The sequence below is a fragment of the Leptopilina boulardi genome, unplaced genomic scaffold (assembly GCF_019393585.1).
Source record: "Leptopilina boulardi isolate dan_hultmark-lab unplaced genomic scaffold, ZJU_Lbou_2.1 LbouV2_278, whole genome shotgun sequence".
NCBI classification, from domain to species: domain Eukaryota; kingdom Metazoa; phylum Arthropoda; class Insecta; order Hymenoptera; family Figitidae; genus Leptopilina; species Leptopilina boulardi.
The window spans coordinates 3,848,604-3,864,325 of NW_026137838.1; the positions used below are offsets into that span (position 1 = coordinate 3,848,604).

The 15,722-nt window shown below is 34.2% G+C and overlaps 1 protein-coding gene across 1 annotated transcript in view; it reads right to left on the minus strand.

Moving 5' to 3' along the window:
* The window catches only part of LOC127281957 (discoidin domain-containing receptor tyrosine kinase B), a 395,594-nt gene that overhangs the window by 338,314 nt on the left and 41,558 nt on the right, over positions 1 to 15,722 (minus strand). Inside the window, exon 2 of the mRNA XM_051305982.1 lies at positions 14,268 to 14,533. The gene's annotated coding sequence lies outside the window, so the exon portion shown is untranslated. The remainder of the gene's footprint in view (positions 1 to 14,267; positions 14,534 to 15,722) is intronic.

A 15,722-nucleotide genomic window follows, 5' to 3' on the forward strand; every position in this document is an offset into this window, starting at 1 on the left:
GATAAATATATTGCAGCGGCGTTTTCGTTTCTTTTTTTTTTTTTTTTTTTGAATTGCGCACTAAAGACCTTAGGTTGAATCTAAGTATAGATGCAGCAATTAATTTTAAGATGGAGAATTATAAATATATAATTCCATGGAAATTTTATTTTTTTAGTTTCATAGTTCATCTTTTTGAATAAGAAATCACATAATCTGGATTCTTTCATTGGAATGCTGAATATTATAAATATACAAGTCTTGCAAAAAAAAACAAAAAAAAAATATCTTATCTCACTGAAAAAAAATAAATCTGTTTCATTTATGATAATGATGGGAAAATTAATTTCAAACAAATTTTTATCTTCTTACACCCAGAGAAATTATATATATATTTGTCTCGCAGCCTAATAAATATTTATTTGATTCAAGCAAACCTTTTATTTGATTCAAGTAACCTTTTATTTGATTCAAGTAAAATTTTATTTGATTTAAATAAATATTTATTTGATTCAAATTCATTTTTATTTGATTCAAGTAAACTTTTATTTGATTCAAGTAACCTTTTATTTGATTCAAGTAAACTTTTATTTGTTTTAAATAAATTTTTATTTGATTTAAATAAAAAAAATTTATTTACGCCAAATAGGCTAGTAGGCTGTGAGACAAATATACGTTTATTTAAATCAAATATATTACACCGTCCGTCACAATTTTTGACCAACAAAAAAATTTAACCTTTTTTAGAAACTAGGACCCAAAAAAAATACCCGTGTCTGGCCGTTTTGCTAGATAAAGTCGTTTGTGGTTTTTAGGGGTGAAAACAACCCCTAAATGAAAAGTGACAAGATATCTTTTAAAAATTATTAATATTTTATAAAACCTCGGTATCTGGGGGTTTTCGGGGGGTCACTGATTATTAATCTGATGTCAGATTTTCTAAATTCAAAATGGCGGATCCAATATGGCGATCAAATTTTTAAAAAGTTATTAATTTTTTATATCTGCCATTTTTAATTTTGAAAATTTAACATCAGATTCGTCATCACCGACCCAAAAAACCCCTAGATACTAAGGTTTAAAAAAAATTTAATAACTTTTTAAAATTTTGACCGTCATATTGAATCCGCCATTTTGAATTTTGAAAATCTGTCATCAGATTAATAATCAGCAACCCCCTAAAAACCACAAACAATTTGATCTAGCAAAACGGCCAGACACGGGTATTTTTTTTTTGGGTCCTAATTTCCAAAAATGTTGGATTTTTTTGTGGGTCAAAAAAAAAGTTGAATTTTGTCAGACGGTGTTATATTTGGTTCAAATGAAACATTTATCTGGGTTGTAGTAAAAATAAATATTTTTAGTAATAAATTTTAATTAAAATAATAAAAAACAATTGTTATTAATTAATTAATAAATTAATAATTTAATTAATTAATTAATAAATTAATAATTTAATTAATTAATTAATAAATTAATAATTTAATTAATTAATTAATAAATTAATAAATTAATAATTTAATTAATTAATTAATTAATTAAAGACAACTTGAAAGCAAAGTTTAGAGGGAAGCTTCTCATTACTTGAAATGGCGTAAGTTTTGGTTACAAAACTTGGCTCTATATACCCTCTCTTGAAACTAGAAAGGGGCTGGAGGATATTACGGGAAGCAGGTGTGTACGTCGCTTAACAAACATGAAGTGATTAATAGGTAGCTCATTGGCCTCGATAACGCGATGTCGTTGTCGTCGTATGTATATGTCATCCACTAAAGCATCTTTACTTTGCAATCGTGTATATATATATATATATATATATATACCCCTAACACCACTATATATACTACCTTCCTAATGCACGCAACTCTCCCAAAATTGTGTGTGCCATGAAGGAGAGACACGATATAGCAAAAACGGTCCACGAGCCGCCGGAAATTACATTTCACCATAGTATAGTAATAACGTGCTTGAGGTTAGATAGTGCCTCTCACTCTCCCTCTCTGAAGGGTAAAATCGACGCTACCAGTAATCCAAAGAGTTTCTTGCAAAGAAAAAAAAAAAAAAAAAAAAATGGAAAATAAGAAGAAGAAAGATGGGTTTTAGAAGTTGAAGCTCAATTATTGTCGAATCCCAAGATAGGACTTTTCATTTGTTCCAAGTTTCTTAAGTGATGGACCACAATTGCCTCTTGAAGAAATTGTAAGGGTAGAAACTTGCACACGCTATGATGATGATGATGATGATGATGATCCTCCTTCATCTTTCTCATTAAATCCCTTTTTTTTTCCCAAATCACTTTTTTACATTCCATTTTTAAAAAAAAGTAAAAAAACAAATTAGATCAGAAACTTATTTAACAAGATACAAAAGATCTTTTAAAAGTCAGTTACTCAATGTCAAAAAAATTTTTCGACAAGCAGCAAATCGACATGACAGCTGAAAGGTATAGGGCAACGGTTTTTAAATCATCATAACATATATGCAGATTCTAAAAAAATATGTTTGCGCAAATCGATTTGCCCTTTTTTTTTTGCCAAACAAGAAACATGCGGTATCACATCACAATCATAAATCACTGTCAAATTCAGGATAATCGAAGGCAAGTTTCTCGCGATATTAATTCTTGTGGAAGACGCAATTCTTGTACGACCAAAGACCAAACATAAAAATATATATATAGTTATATATATAAAATACCATGAACGCGAGACGTGCCATATATAGAAAGAGCTTTGTGTATTTCCGACTCGTTTCATCTACGATTCTCACCCTCAATTCGACATTGGGGTTCTTTTCCTTATACACCTTATATATTTCTTCTTTTTCTTTCTTTCTTCTCTTCTCTTCTTCTTCTTCGTCTTCTTCTTCTTATACCCCGAAGCCAATGTTCGCCGCGGTTAAAGCTAAGTGCCTTTGCGCCTCGCCTTGAAATGAGAAATTCTCACCACGATCGTCGACCCCACTTTCAAACGTTGCGTCAATCAAAAAATAAAAGTTCGCGTCATATTTCCAACTGTCGGCAAAAACTCCCTAAAAAGAAGCTGCTACGATCCAAAAAGCACGCTTACCGTTCAAACGAATATTTTCAAATGTGAGAATATATATATATCAAAGAATATTTTTTACATAATTGTAAAGAAGATAAACAAAAAAATAATTTTGTGGTTCAAGAGTCAAGGAATAATTCAAAAGTGTGGTTTAGAACTCAGTCATGGATCAAGATTGAAATGCATTTAATAAAAGAGTACTGAGAAAGTTTTTGAGCGTCAATCGAGCATTAAGGGATGCTTGAAATATTTTGGGAGAGTCTTGGAACTGAAGAATGCCTTGCGGTTAGCCAAAAGTGAGTCTAGGCATACAAGAGAGTCTTGAAGTTAGCCAAGATGAAGTTTAGGGACATAAGGGGACCTTGAGGTTAGCCGTAAGTGAGTCCTGAGCTATAACCAGACCTTGAGCAATTATCTAGCCTTAAGGTTAGACATGAGTGAGTTCTGATTCATAGGATAGCTTTTGGAGTTAGTTATAAATGAGTTCTGGGTCATAAATTGTCCGTCAAATATTAGTTACCAACTTGTAAACTATCTAAGGTTAGCAAATAGTGATCCCTGAGTCATAAAAAAGCCTTAAGTTTAGTAACAAATAAGTCCTGCGACAAAAATTATCCTTAAGGTTAGTTAAGAGTAAGTCTTGGGTCATAAACTGACTTTAAGGTTAGTTAGAAGTAAGTCCTAGGTCACAAAATATCCTTAAGGTTAGTTACAAGTAAGTTCTAGGTAACAAAATATCCTTAAGGTTAGTTACAAGTAAGTCCTAGGTCACAAAATATCCTTAAGGTTCGTTACAAGTAGGTCCTCGATTATAAATTATATTTATAGTATGTTACAAGTGAGTACCGAGCCGTAAACTATCTTTAAGGTTAGCAATAAGTGAGTCCTGAGTCATAATAAAGCCTTAAGGTTAGTTATAAGTAAGTTCTAGATTTCAAAATAACCTTAAGGTTAGGTACAAGTAAGTCCTGGGTCATAAATTATCCTTAAGGTCAGTTAAAAGTAAGTTTCGGGTCGTAAAATATCCTTAAGTTAGTTATAAGTTAGTCCTGGGTCATAAAATGTCCTTAAGGTTAGTTACAAGAGAGTCCTAGGTCATAAAATATCCTTAAAGTTAGTTGTAAGTGAGTCCTAGGTCATAAAATATACTTAAGGTTAGTTGTAAGTGAATCCTGAGTCAAAAAATATACTTAATGTCAGTTATAAGTGAGTCCTGACTAATAAACTAGTCATAAGGTTAATTACAAGAAAGTCCTAGGTAATAAATTATCCGTAAGATTAGTTAAAAGTAAGTTTTGGGTCGTAAAATATCCTTAAAGTTAGTTATAAGTTAGTCCTGGGTCATAAAATATCCTTAAGGTTAGTTACAAGTAAGATCTGGGTCAAAAATATCCTTAAGGTTATTTACGAATAAGTCCTGTGTAAAAAGTTATCATTAAGGTTAGTTACAAGTGAGTCCTAGGTCATAAAATATCCTTAAGGTTAGTTGTAAGTGAATCCTGAGTCAAAAAATATCCTTAAGGTCAGTTATAAGTGAGTCCTAAACTATTAAACTAGTCATAAGGTTAATTACAAGAACGTTCTAGGTCATAAATTATCCTTAAGGTTAATTGTAAGTGAGTTCTGACCAATAGACTAGTCTTAAGGTTAGCCATAAGTAAGTACTGAGTCATAAACTACCTATAAGATTAGTTATAAGTTGGTCCTGAGTCATAAAATATCCTTAAAGTTAGTTACATGTTAGTCCTGGGTCATAAAATATCGTTAAGGTTAGTCACAAGTAAATCCTGGGTCATAAAATATCCTTAAGGTTAATTATGAGTAAGACCTGGGTCAAAAAATATCCTTAACATTAGTTACAAGTAAGTCCTAAGTCACAAAATATCATTAAGGTTAGTTACAAGTAAATCCTAGGTCACAAAATATCCTTAAGGTTAGTTACAAGTTGGTCCTGGGTTATAAATTATCCTTAAAGTATGTTACAAGTCCTGAGTCATAATAAAGCCTTAAGGTTAGTTAAAAGTGAGTCCTGGGACAAAATTATCCTTAAGGTTAGTTACAAGTAAGTTCGGGGTCATAAAGTGACTTTAAGGTTAGTGATAAGTAAATCCTGAGTCATAAACTAGCCGTAAGGTTAGTAATAAGTAACTTCTAGGTTATAAAATATCCTTACGGGTAGTTACAAGTTAGTCCTAGGTCATAAATTATCCTTAAAGTTAGTTAAAAGTTAGTTTTGGGTCGTAAAATATCCTTAAGGTTAGTCACAAGTAAATCCTGGGTCATAAAATATCCTTAAGGTTAGTTACAAGTAAGGCCTGGGTCAAAAAATATCCTCAAATTTAGTTACTTGTTAGTCCTGGGTCATAAAATATCCTTAAGGTTAATTACGAGTAAGACCTGGGTCAAAAAATATCCTTAAGGATAGTTACAAGTAAGTCCTATGTAATAAGTTATCATTAAGGTTAGTTGCAAATAATTCCTGGGTCATAAAATATCCTTAAGGTCAGTTACAAGTGAGTCTCGAGCCACATATTACACTTAAGGTCATCCTTAAGTGAGTCTTCAGCTTCAAACTACTCTTAACTCAATCCTCAACCACAATCGACTCCTAAAAAAAAACTTTCAACCCCCCCTTAATGTTGTAATGAGGTTTCCAATTTATTTTTATCACCACAAAATTATAATCGAAAAATAATTGTAAAACTTTTTTTCACCAATTATTATCTAAATTGAAAGGCTGCGTTATTGCATCTCATTTAAAGTCTTAAGAGTAAACGCGATGATGGGAAGGCCACATTGAAAAATAGATTATAAAGAGCTTAAAACAGGAGAAGGTATAGGTAGTAGCAAGGGGGGCCCAGCTAAAGTGTAAAGAGAGGAAAATTAGATTCGCGAACTATTTTGAATATCCCGTAAACATCTCTCTAGTTACTAAAGACCTTGCGGGAGTGAAATTTCGTGCTGTCTTGCCAAAGCACGTCTGCCTGTCGGGAAACTTTGGTGAAATACTTTCCTTTAGTATGGAACGTCTAAGTGTATACGTCGGCAAACAAGTCGAGGACCTAAAGGATGTAGGTTGGAACTAGTCCAAGTTGAAAACAGGGTCGTTGCGTTGTTGTTGTGTGTATATATATATATATATATATATATATATATATATATATAACCATCAACATTGGTCAATGGGCCGTACTAATCGGTCTATACTCACTTCTCCGCTAGTCCCCTTTTGTTCCATACTCCAGATTCGTATTGTATATATACCTCAGGCTATAGAATATTAAGTACTTATCAGATCTATTAGATAATTCCATGTTTCATCAAAACAAATTTCTTTTATTATAATATCAATGCAAACAAACGCGGACCAATTACAAATCGTTTTCTCTTTTTAAAATCCTCGATTGAAGGGAATCTCTTATCCGTTAGGGGTTTTTTTTTTTGAACGATCGTTACGATCCGATTTCTTCAACAACGCAGCTAAAAAGAAAAACATTGACGAAAATAAAGGATGATGGTAAATTGAATCGAGGTTTCAAGGAAAGCCCCATCGATTTTCCAAGAGTCTTTGATCTTTAACGGCAAAAAAAAAAGGTATAAGGACATTCGAGGGTCACCCAAGAGAGAGAGAGAGAGGCGCGCACATTGCACCTTAACTTGGAACTCGCGTGTCACACGATGAAATCGACTCTTCTATGTTGACGACTAGTTTTCTTCAAAGAGAATAAACTTTTTTTTTTTCTTTTTTTTTTGCTATTCCCCCTTTTTGCGAAACACTTTACTTCGACCAAAATACCTGAAATATTAAAGGTTCTTCGCGTGCCTTTACACACCAACTATTTTCCAGACACGAATTCAATCTCTTACAAAAAAAATCGAATTGTCCGGTCAAAAATATCATTAAAAATACATTTATCATGTTTCGCATTTTATTTTTGTTATTAAACGCGATGGGAGATAAAAAAACATGTTTGACTTAAATATTCATATATATAAAAGAAAGAGGATGTCGTTAATTGTTTTATGGCCGCAATCCATCAAATGACGTAGGACTTAAGAAAATTAACATTTTTTTTTTCCCTATAGTGAAATAGAGCATCAGTGGCGTTTGATAAATAGCGGTTGAAATACCACAAGTCAGGAGTATTTCTCTTGGGGTTCCGTTGAATGGAAACTTCGATACGTGTGGACTAAAAAAAAAATACAAGAAAGGGAATTATTGAAAAGGAATAAAGTAATTGAAAAAAAAAGTATACTCTTTGATTATTCAACGACAAATCTGTTTACTTATTTGCTTACTTTTCAAAAAAAAAAAAAAAAAAAAAAAAAATTCTAAAACTGAAAAAAATTTATTTCTCGATTTTCATTTTCATATATATGAGAAAATGAAAGGAAACGTCAGCAAAATGAGACATGTTTTTTGAGGACAAAATTTTCAGTTTCATTGTTCGTGGAAAATATCGGCGCTTAGTACGCGGTCGCATCTTCATTCCTCTAAACGACGGTATTGTACTACCATGAAAATAGAGAGAGAGGGAGGGAGAAAGAGAGAGAGAGAGAGAAGGTGCCTTTGATTACGACATTGTGAAGCGCAGAAGGGTCTCGGCACGGATATGCTCTGACTTTACGGGCTTAAGTTTCATTCATTGAGCCACCAGTATTCAGAAGGCGCGACAAATCTCAAGACATCAGTCAGCTAGAATGTCTATTTTCTTGTCTAATATTGTGCGACAACAGAAAGCAATTTAATTCCCCTTTTTGTTATCTCCGTCAAGAAACAATTTATTAGTCATTACTCATCATTTTATCAAGGTTATAAAAATCTTATTTCGGAAAACTGAACTATATAAATATTTAGATATTATATTATATTTTTATTTGCAAATGTATTAAGAATTGTATAATTTTTTTTTTTTTATTTCAAATTTTTTATCTCTTCATTATGGTAATAATTTACCTCTCCAAATATGTAGATTAAATTTTTTAACAATTTAGTTTCGTCGAAATTTATTGAAAGTTCAATAAAATTGAGCGCGAGCAATTCTTATGCAAATTGCCAAAATCAAACTAGCCGTGCGGATGTGTGGCTTCGAGTAGAATTGACTCGATTTCATCAGCGTTAGTAAAAAAAGAAAAAAAAAGAGTGATGAACTCAATACGCAATTTACAATGAGGTAATTGTGCAAAAAGAAAGAGCTTCAAAATATATCTAAAGGTAATAATTGAAATGAATTCTCAAAATCAATTATAGCAAACAAAATTATTATTTCCTGCACAGCAACTAAAAAATAATTTAATATTTTTATAATTTCTGCAATATTAAAATATTTAGTTTCCGATCTTCTAAATTAAGAATCATGACTTGAATTTATTTTTTAATACTTTGCAGTAAATAATTCGTGATTGCCAAAAAGAAAATATGAAAAAAAATAGCTGTGTCATATATATATATATATGTTCAATGAATACAAGACTTCAATCTTCTTTGTGTGCGCTGACAAACCCGATTCAAAATGCGATAGATCTGAAGCTGAAACGGCGCGGCACTTTATATATATAAGAGTCCCGATCGGTTATGCCTGATCTCAAAATAAAGCTTTTCTTTACCTGCCGGTAAACGTTGGCAATATGTCTTTCAGAGGAGACCATATCTTCTAATACCATCGTACCGACGTAACACCTGCTACCTGCTACTTACTTATCTTAAGCCTCTCTCGCACACAACATAAGGAACCTGCTTGGAATGTAATATCCTCAGCATATCATCTCATATAATACCTATCACTTTTTTACCCCATTCCTCTCTCTCTTTCTCTCTCTCTTATCTATATAAACACCTATTGAACTTTTAAGAAAAGATTCTATATCTACAAGTTACTTTTCCTCTCCTTAAGTGAATTTTTTTTCACACGGAAAACAAAATGTCAACTTTTCTACATTGAAAGAATTTTTGAAAAATAATATAAAAGAATGAGAGACGCAAGCCTCCATCGCAGGGTTTCGTGACCAATACTAATATTATCGTTGCTAAGGAAAAAAACCATAGCAACAGTTGCTATGGTAACGATTGTCATGGAAACAGTTGCTATGGTACCAGTTTTGCTATGGTACTAGTTTTGCTGTTGTCCCGGTTTTGCTAAGGTAACGGTTTCTATGGAACCGGTTTTGATATGGTACCAGTTTTGCTATGGTACTGGTTGCTATGGTTCTGGTTTTGCTATGGTACCTGTTTTGTTATGGTACCTGTTTTGCTATGGTACTGGTTGTTATGGTACCAGTTTCTATGGTACCGATTTTGGTATAGTACCGGTTGCTATGGTACCAGTTTTGGTATGGTACCGACTGTTATGGTACCGGTTTAGCTATGGTACTGATTGCTATGGTACCAGTTTTGGTATGATACCGGTTTTGCTATGGTACTAATTGCTATGGTACTGGTTTTGCTATGGTACCAGTTTTGCTATGGTACTGGTTTTGCTATGGTACTAGTTTTGCTGTTTTCCGGTTTTGCTAAGGTAACGGTTTCTATGGAACCGGTTTTGATATGGTACCGGTTTTGCTTTGGTACTGGTTGCTATCGTTCTGGTTTTGCTATGGTACCTGTTTTGGTATGGTACCGGTTTCTATGGTACCGGTTTTGGTATAGTACCGGTTGCTAAGGTACCAGTTTTGGTATGGTACCGGCTGTTATGGTACCAATTTTGCTATGGTACTGATTGCTATGGTACCAGTTTTGGTATGATACCGGTTTTGCTATGGTACTAATTGCTATGGTACCGGTTTTGCTATGGTACCAGTTTTGCTATGGTACTGGTTTTGTTATGGTACTAGTTTTGCTATGGTACCGGTTTTGCTGTCGTACTGGTTATTATGGTTACGGTTTTGTTATGCTACTGGTTTTGCTAAGGTACCGATTTCTATGGTACCGGTTTTGCTATGCTACTGGTTACTATGGTTCTGGTTTTGCTATGGTACCTGTTTTGTTATGGTACCTGTTTTGCTATGGTACTGGTTGCTATGGTACCAGTTTCTATGGTACCGATTTTGGTATAGTACCGGTTGCTATGGTACCAGTTTTGGTATGGTACCGACTGTTATGGTACCGGTTTAGCTATGGTACTGATTGCTATGGTACCAGTTTTGGTATGATACCGGTTTTGCTATGGTACTAATTGCTATGGTACTGGTTTTGCTATGGTACCAGTTTTGCTATGGTACTGGTTTTGCTATGGTACTAGTTTTGCTGTTGTCCCGGTTTTGCTAAGGTAACGGTTTCTATGGAACCGGTTTTGATATGGTACCGGTTTTGCTTTGGTACTAATTGCTATGGTACCGGTTTTGCTATGGTACCAGTTTTGCTATGGTACTGGTTTTGTTATGGTACTAGTTTTGCTATGGTACCGGTTTTGCTGTCGTACTGGTTATTATGGTTACGGTTTTGTTATGCTACTGGTTTTGCTAAGGTACCGGTTTCTATGGTACCGGTTTTGCTATGCTACTGGTTACTATGGTTCCAGTTTTGCTATGCTTCTGGTTTTGCTAAGGTACCGGTTTTGATATGGTACTGGTTTTGCTATGGTACTGGTTGCTATGGTACCGGTTTTGGTATGATACCGGTTTTGCTATTATACCAGTTTTACTATGGTAGTGGTTTTGCTATGGTACTAGTTTTGCTATGGTACCGGTTACTATGGTACTGGTTACTATGGTTCCGGTTTTGCTATGCTACTGGTTTTGCTATGATAGCGGTTTTGCTAAGGTATCGGTGTCTATGGTACCGGTTTTGCTATGGTACTGGTTGCTATGGTACCGGTTGCTATGGTAATTGTTACTATGGAAACTGTACGAGTGTACGACTGGCGGACGGACGTATTGTTACAACAATACAAATTTGTTGTTAAAAACAATAAAATTTTGACCAAACAAAATTTTAATTCCAAGTAAAATTTATTTTTCTTCATAAATTCATTCATTATATAGTTTCAACATTATCAAAAAAAACTGATATAAATATTAAACAACGATAACAAATTTTTTTGGGGGGTATTGTTAAAGATCCTTTTTGTTTAATTGAATTATTTATTCACTATATCATCATCATCATTTTTACTATTCCAAGTACATTAGGGATTCCAAATGACTTTCACCCCCCATGTTTTCTGATGTCATTAAACAGGAAATGAAGGCGCTTGGGGCTTATCTAGGTAATTTTTTTTTAGAGAGAAAAAAAAACCCTTATGCCCAACTGTATGACATTAATGTCACGAGAGACAATTTATCGGTGTTTTAAGACACCGCAAGGCTGCTCGAGGGGGAAAGTTGACAATCTCAAAGAATATTTATAAAAGACAATAGAAAATGAGATTATTGATTCGAAAAAATTTAAGCATGAAATAAATGAGTTTTAATGAAGCTAAAAAGGTGAAAGATGAGCAAAATAATATATATAGTATAGAGGGTGTGCAATTTTGACACGCACGCACTAGTGCGTTTGAGATCAATATAACCCAGGCATGCATAGAATACCCTCACGTCTTTCCATACAACACCCCCCCCCCCGCTAAGTATGCGCCTCACTTGTTTTCCCATGGCTTCCCTTTTTAAACTAAGAATACCATTTGGTTGGGTTTATTCATAATTATAAAAAGGAGCAATTATATTATTACTGTCAAGTGGTAATTAAATAAAGAATTAAGTTACAGATTTCTTAATTTAAATTAATTTTAACTAATTCACAACTGCGTCGATTTGTTTATTTAATTAATTAGCAACCGTTTAGTACATTTCACTTTTGTAACTAAATTCATTTTATATCCAAAATCCTAATATACATCTAACCGAAAATTTAGTTTTCAAAATAAAATTATAAATTATACAAATTGTATCGCAATTTTTCTTTTTGCAAATTAATGTCGTGACTTATATACGTTTATAAATACAAGGTTTTCTTTTTTTATTTTCTTTTCTAATGGTGTGTGTTAGTGTGCGTGCAATTGCCTCGCATGCCAGCAGATATTACATTACCACCACAGCCACCACCATCACCCCACGTGGAGCTAAGCCGAGTTAATAATGCACTCATTATTTTATCAATACCCAGAATATCCGATACGACACGTCGGAGGGCTGAGGGAGCTTGAACGCGCCAGGAATGGGGTGGGTGGTTGTACCTTGGGGGAAAGAGGCAAGAGGAAGGAGAAGGGCAATACACTCCTGATGTATATAACTCCCTAGCCGCAACCTGCGCTATAACGCCTCTTGCACGCCTACAAACGAGAAAACGAATTTATATAATAGTCGAGAGACAATAATCAAGAATGTCGTGTCTTTTTTAGATAAAAAAAACAGTCATGGTACATTCGATTTCATTACGAGAAACTTTTGTATTTATTGATAAAATTGTTGAAGAGAATTGTAGGTGTGGAAAACAATTAGGTAGATGAAAAAGGGCTCAGAGCTAACTTCAGGACTCGTTTTTGGATCAGGTCTTACTCCTAGCTAACTTCAGGACTAGTTTTTGGATCTGGCCTTACTCCTAGTAAACATCAAGACTCGTTTTTGGATCAGGTCTTACTCTTAACTAACTTCAGGACTCGTTTTTGGATAAGGCCTTACTCAATCCTAACTTCAGGACTCGTTTTTGGACTGGTCTTACTCCTAGCTAACTTCAGGACTAGTTTTTGGATCAGGCCTTACTCCTAGTAAATTTCAAGACTCGATTTTGGATCAGGTCTTACTCTTAACTAACTTCAGGACTCGTTTTTGGATCAGGCCTTACTCAATCCTAATTTCAGGACTCGTTTTTGGATCAGGTCTTACTCCTAGCTAACATCAGGACTAGTTTTTGGATCAGGCCTTACTCTTAACTAACTTCAGGACTCGTTTTTGGATCAGGTCTTACTCCTAGCTAACTTCAGGACTCGTTTTTGGATCAGGTCTTACTCCTAGCTAACATCAGGACTAGTTTTTGGATCAGGCCTTACTCTTAACTAACTTCAGGACTCGTTTTTGGATCAGGTCTTACTCCTAGCTAACTTCAGGACTAGTTTTTGGATCTGGCCTTACTCCTAGTAAACTTCAAGACTCGTTTTTGGATCAGGTCTTACTCTTAACTAACTTCAGGACTCGTTTTTGGATCAGGCCTTACTCAATCCTAACTTCAGGACTCGTTTTTGGATCAGGTCTTACTCCTAGCTAACTTCAGGACTAGTTTTTGGATCAGGCCTTACTCCTAGTAAACTTCAAGACTCGTTTTTGGATCAGGCCTTACTCAATCCTAACTTCAGGACTAGTTTTTGGATCAGGCCTTACTCCTAGTAAACTTCAAGACTCGTTTTTGGATCAGGCCTTACTCAATCCTAACTTCAGGACTAGTTTTTGGATCAGGCCTTACTCCTAGCTAACTTTAGTACATTTTTTTGGATCAGGCCTTACTCCTAGCTAACTTCAGGACTCGTTTTTGGATCAGGCCTTACTCCTAGCTAACTTCAAGACTCACTTTTGGCTCAAGGCTAACTATAAAGCTACTATAAGGCTCTCTTCTATCTTAGGACTAACTCCTAGCTAGCTTCAGGCCTCGCTTCTGGCTCAGGAATCACTTGTAGCTAACTTCAAGGCTTGATTACCGCTCAAAGCTAAATTCCGGCTCAGGACTTACTTAGGCCAAACTTCAAGGCTCGCTTCTGGCTTAGGTCTTACTCCTAGCTAACTTCACAACTCGCTTCTGGCTCAGAACTTAAGGTTAATTTTTCAGTCATAAGCTGAAGATAGCATTAACGCAAATTTACGGCTTTTCTTTTTTTTCTTGTAAAACTAACTCTCCTCTAAAAAAAATTTCACAATAACACTTGCAAATAATTTAAGGCTATATATATTGTAAAGACGCGAATTTTAACCTCAAGAGTAAAATATATTGCGTATAAAAATGAAATTGCAACCACAGAACGGGGATTTAACATGAAATGGTGGTTTGGCAAAATCTGCGAGTTTCGCGTGCCAACGTTGCGTTTCCGGCACAAAATAAGCGAGGTGCACCTCGCGGTAGGCAGAAAAGCGAATTTAAAGAGTAAGGCCGTTTGTGAAAATTAGCATGCTCACCGACTCTCACTTGTTTCAGATATATATACGTACATATATATATGAAAAAACTCATTTTTCTTATAAAAAAAAATGCTTTTTCTTACCATCATAGAAAATACAATATAAATTCTATATATATATATAAAAAAAATATCGACCTACCTGTCTCTTGAGGGACGAGAAATCTTATTTCCGATTCCTTTTTTTCACAGTACGCGGGCATCTCACGATCAGTCTTTTCCGCCTCTCTTGGTCCAAGTCGATACCCAATTAACGGATATCTGTGAAGTTCATTCTCTCCTTGCTTCTCGACTTATCGCCTACTCCTTCGTCGATACTTCCAAGTAGTTATTAGATTCTCCACTGAAGGAAAACTGTCGACAAATTTCAACTGGATTCGCAAAAATCCTTTCTTTGATTTCCGAATTCTGTACAAAAAAAAAAATTTACTATTTACTAATTTTTATATTTTAATTTTACGTATTAAAAATAAGTTCTTTAGAAGATTTATATATAAATCTGTTTCAGTTTTCATAAATAACTTTTCAGACATAAAAAAAAGTATTCGAAAAAAAAAAAATGTTGAGGACGATTCGAACGTTTCTTAATTAAGATACTTTTCCGTCTCTCACGAACTTTAGTGGACAGTTTGTATATTTTATACTGCAAAAGCGAAGGTAAAGTCGATAAAATATTTTTCTTGAGATAATTGCTTTTGAGAAAGAATAACAAGATAAAGAAATGTATAGCAATAAGATGATAACAGTTTGTATTGAAAAATGCCTTCTTCTTTGATGTGTCTGTCAAAGGAGATATTATTTTCCCCCCCCCCACCAGATTCTGTATGCAATTCTTTTTCTTCAAAGAGGCTTAAAATTCTTTATTTCCATTTAAGTTTAATTAATGTAAAAAAAAAAATATTTTTGCCTAATCCTGATGAATTCATTTATCTTTTTTCGTTAGGGTTCGAAAATGTGAATTTAGTGATTATATCGCCAGTATATATATATATGACACTCGATCGATCATTAGAACGATTAAATACTCATTTTATGCAGAGGAGGAAAAAATAAATTTTCGTTTTTTTTTTTTTCTTATCGAGATTATAAAACAATTTATATTATATGTGTGTAGAAAAGCGTCTATATGAACGATATAAAAGCATTAATACTGCTTTTCTGTATATTCAAAGATTAAAGGCTATTTCATCGGGAGAGCCAGACGCCAACATGAGAAATGCATCCATGGAGCGGAGATTTGGCAAAAGCCTTCGAGGACGAAAGAGATGGGCAGTATAGTACAGCGAGAGAAGCTTACATCCGTAAGCTGCAAGCTTTACCCGCTGGGAGATCGACGGTTCTGTATTTTCTATATACCCAGAGTACCAAACCACCCCGTTTGCCACCCCAGTTGAATATATCCTTATATTCACTCTCTCTCTCTCTCTCTCTCTCTTTCTCTCGCCCTTGTTAGTCTCTGGGGACTTCTCGAACACAACTCTTCGTGTTGATGTTGGACCTATATTTTTCAAACGAAATACCATACCATCTGCGAGGATTCACTTGCGGTCGTTTCTTTGCAGTATATATATATAGAGAGAGAGAGATGGAAAAACAT